This window comes from Cebus imitator, unplaced genomic scaffold (assembly GCF_001604975.1).
Source record: "Cebus imitator isolate Cc_AM_T3 unplaced genomic scaffold, Cebus_imitator-1.0 Scaffold541, whole genome shotgun sequence".
NCBI classification, from domain to species: Eukaryota; Metazoa; Chordata; class Mammalia; order Primates; family Cebidae; genus Cebus; species Cebus imitator.
The window spans coordinates 838,064-842,975 of NW_016107856.1; positions in this window are offsets into that span (position 1 = coordinate 838,064).

The following is a 4,912-nucleotide window of genomic DNA, read 5'->3' on the forward strand; positions in this document are numbered from 1 at the left end:
GAACATGAAGCCTGTGAGGGACAAGGACACGAGACTGCAGGAGCCCTGCCCATGACAGTGCTTTGACTCTGTGGCCACCATAATGGCGGATGTGGCCAGGGTGACTGAACACATGTTTCAGGACAGCTTGCAAAGTCTCAAAACAAATTCTCCGTTTTGTCTAGACGTGCCGGGCACATTGAATAAAACAAGTGTCTTAGCCTTCATGTCTCTGCCACCTTTGCCTCATCGCTCTTTCTACCACCCTTTCCAGGCCCTTACCCCTCATTTCTTTCACCTGTGAAAAAGACCCAGTTTAAAGCCACCTATTCTGAGAATTTTTCTCAGCTTCCTCCAGCTAAAATGAATTGTTTCTTTGTTTCAGCCTCCGAAGTATTTTGTTTGTGCTGTCAATTTAACATGTGGTTTGAAACATCCGAGAGAAAAAAGGGGACATATTTGGTGGTAAGGAGATATGTTTGTTGGCATGACATTTTAAAGGATTTGGAAATAATCTGTGGACTGACCTAAAGTTGATAGGATTTCTGATTTTTCTGGTTCAAAAATCCTTTAGGGAATGTTAGAGCAGGCATGATTGGCCTTGACTATTTTGGATAGGGGCACAGAAGTTCAGAGAGCTTAACTGGCTGGGCCAAAGTTATTCAACTACTACATGACAGAAGCAAAACTTAAATCTGGGGCTTGCGCATGCAAGTCCAGAGCTCTTTCCACTATAACACGCTGGCCTAAGTGCAGGCAGCAAAAGCTCTCCAAGGTTGTGACACTGGGTGAGGGGACCCATGCCATTCCCTGCATTTTGTCTGTCTGGGGAAGAATGGAGAGAGAGGGTTTGTGCAAAACATCACTTGGCAAACCTTGATGTGGAATGGGGAACATCTGTGGTCTCCCTCGCCCCACTCATCTGATTCTCTGTTTACCAGTTTCTCCCTGAGTCAAAAAAAGAACTGAGAGCATGGCCCAAATATTATGAACTGGCTCCTGCCCCAGCGTATCTTAGAAGGAGAGGCTGGGATTACAGGTGCCTGCCACCATGCCCGGCTAATTTTTGTATTTTTGGTGGAGACAGGGTTTCACCATGTTGGCCAGGCTGGTCTCAAACTCCTGACCTCAGGTGATCCACCCACCTCAGCCTCCCAAAGTGCTGGGATTATAGGCGTGAGACTCTGCTCCCGGCCAATGCTGGAAATATTAATAGAAAGAGGAATTTGTCTTTGGACCATGATGAGGTGATGGGACAAAAGAGGGCAAATCTCTCTGTGATTGCTCAGCAGAGATCTGCACTTACAGTAAATGTTCTATAGATGATAATTATAAATCATATCTGTGACTATGCTCTAGAAGGCCACAAGTTTTGGGAAGCAACCAGAGTGAGAAGACTGGGTCGTGTGTATCCTCACGCGATCAGTCAAGTTACATAAAATGAGTACCTTCTCAAACAAGTGAGCTATCACATACTTGACGATCTCTTAGCAATTATAAGAAAATTTTGCTTGCTCAATATTCATCAAGATTGCAGTTTCAATGGTGATAAAAAATTGTGGCTGTGTGTTTGTGTGTGTGTGTGTGTGTGTGTGTGTGTGTGTGTGTGTATGTGTAGCTACTAATCTTAAGACAGAGAGCCCCTTCTCCTTTCCTTGACAGGAAAGCAACCCAGCTCTGTAAATCCTTACTTGGGCCTAACATCCTGATTGTTCTCTTGCAGGGCTTCTATAATCACTTTTCCTTTTTTCAAGACAAGTGCAGAGAAAACAGAGCTTACAAAAAGGCAAATAATGCCACCTAGTGGCTAAAATCCTAAATACAGAAGCTGTTAAATCTACTTCAGAGGATACATATTGAGGCTTTTTTTTTTTTTTTTTTTACCCGGAGTCTCGTTCTGTCGCCAGTTAGATACTTACTCAGCCAGCCTCTGTGGGCATTCAATGACAATTGAGATGTGTCTCCTACTCGTATCCTTGAAGGAACTCATGCAGTAATTTTAGGGAATTGAGAAGGGAAATCTCACTTCTAAGGATACTATAAAATGTCAGTAAATAAGCCCTTACATTTCCCCTCTTTCCCCAAATATAAGCATCTATTATTGTTAATGGTGAAGAATTTTAATAATACTAGTTGAAACAGATAAGTAAAAAGTATATAAGAAGAAGTGCATAATGCATTTCATGTAAGTCTCTCTCCTAATGCCGGCTCCCAGAAATAACCAGTCAATGGTTTGATGTATTACATATCTTTCAACATTTTTCATATATATCCATACAAATACGTATTTTTAAAGTAAATGTGCTCATACATTTCTACTTGTAAACCAGCTTTTTAAAACTGTATGATATAACCGTACGATCCAGCAATCTCACAGCTAGGTATATATCCCAAAAAAAGGAAATCAGTGTACTGAAGAGGTATCTACATGCCCATGTTTGCCGCAGCACTGCTCACAGTAGCCGAGATAAGGAAGCAACCTATGTGTCCATCGACAGATGAGTGGATACAGTAAATGTGGCACATATGTGTGACAGAGCACTATTCAGCCACAGAAAGAATTAGATTCAGTCACTAGCAACAACATGGGTGGAACTGTAGATCGTTATGTGAGTGAAATAAGCCAGGTACAGAAAGACAAACATCACGTTCTCACTTATTTATGGGACCTAAAAATCAAAACCATTGAACTCAGGGAGATAGAAGGGATGGTTACTAGAGGCTGGGTAGGGTAGTTGTGGTTAAGGAGGAGGTGAGGATGATTAATTGTTACCAAAAAAAAAAAAATAGAATAAGGCCTAGTATTTGATAACCCAACAGGGTGTCTATAGTCAATAACGGTATAATTGTACATTTAAAAATAACTAAAAGAGCCAGGTGCGGTGGCTCACGCCTGCAATCCCAGCACTTTGGGAGGCTGAGGCAGGCAAATCACGAGGTCAGGAGATCGAGACCATCCTGGCTAACACGGTGAACCCACGTCTCTATAAAATAAAATAAAATAACTAAAAGACTGTAATTGGATTGTTTGTAGCACAAAAGATAAATGCTTGAGGGGAAGGATACCCTGTTGTCTGTAATTTGATTATTACACATTGCATGCCTGTATGAAAACATCTCGTGTACACCATAAATATGTACACCTACTATGTACCCACGACAATAAAATATAAAACATTATTTTTTTAAAACTTTCTGATACAGCTAGCATAGATGGCTGTGTTACTTAGTAGTTGCCTAATATTTCAGTGAATTGATGAAACAACCCACTTAACCAATCTATTCCTTGTCTCCAGTTATTCAATATTATAGCTGTATTGGCAGTCACCAAGATCATCCTCAGGCTCACTTATTTAGTAGCAGGATTCACAGAACTCAGAAGAGCTGATATAAAAAGTTATGGTTTATTAGAGAGAAAGGATACAGATTAAAATTCAGCAAAGGGAAAAGGCCCAGGGGTGAAGTTCAAGAGAAGCCAGGTGCAAACTTCCAGGTATGGCTTACCTGAAGAATTTGTACAGAGATGTGCTTAATTTTCCCAGCAATGATGTATGACAACATGTGTGAAGTATTGCTGAGAGGGAAGCTCACTCAAGCCTTGGGGTTTTATTGGGGGCCAGTTACATGGGCATGCATCATCTGCATAGCTGACCTTACCTACTCAATTTCCAGCCTCCCAGAGGTGAAACTGATGCAGCATGGCCCAGGGCCTCAGGCATATAGAAACAGGCTTTACCATAGTCACCCTTTTAGCACATCTAGTCAAACATATCGTGTGGCAGAAGGAGCTGGTCAAGGGCCAGTCCTCCCAAAGACAGGCCCTTCTTTACAGGGCTTGAGCAAACACAACCTGCACAGTTAACCCTTTACTACACACACGTCTTTTATATTTATGATCTGAACACTGACTAGGCCCTCAGCAGCCTGTTCCTGCAGGTCAGCTTCCAAATACATGCTCCGCAGAGAATACTCACATACTCGCCACTCTCTTCAGGCAATTTGTCCTCAAACGGGCTATTCTTCTCACAGCTCTATCCTCACAGCATAAAAACTAGATTTTTATTTCACCCAGAAAATAGAAACCATCAGAAGAGAACGCCTTTAACTTCTTGCCACCAAACTCCTGAGCCTCCCTCCATCCCTGCCCATTATTTTCTTTTTTCCTCTGGTTACCATGGAAAAGGGTAATCATCCACCTGGCTTTGGATCCCATCCCACCCCTTAAATAACTCAAGGACTTCTTTTCTCCTGTATCTTTAATTGTTTTCTCTCTTCTAATATGCCCACAACCTTTCCTGTAGAAAAGAGAAACACCTCCCTCTTTCACACTTTGCTTTGGGTATGGTATCTTCTTTCTTTTTGTCTTGAAAGATGAGTCTACACCCACTGCCTCCAATTTCCTGCTTCCCACTGCCTCCTTGTCCCCTGCAATCAGGCTCCCTTTCCCCAGATATCTTTGAGATCCCACTTTTAATTCTTTTGGCTATATAACCTAGAAGTTAGATTGTTGGATTATGTGGTAATTCTATTTTTAATCTTTTGAGAAAACTCCATACTGTCTTCCCTAGTGGCTGCACCATTTTACATTCCCTTCCGCAATGAACAGGGGTTCCAATTTTTCCACATTCTTGCCAAAACTTATTTTCTGTGCTTGAAAAAAAACACTAGCCATCCTAATGAATGTAAGATGATATATCACTGTAGCTTTGATTTGCATTTCTTTAATGATTAGCAATTTGTGCATCTTTTCCTATGCTTTCTGGCCTCTAGTATATCTTCTTCAAAGGAATGTCTATTTAGGTTCTTTGCCCAGTTTTTAAAAAATTGGGTTACTTGTTTTTCTGTTGCCGAGTTGTAGGAGTTTTTTTTTTTTTTTTTTTTTTTTTTTTTTTTTTTTTTTTTTTTTTTTTTTTTTTTTTTTTTTTTTTTTTTT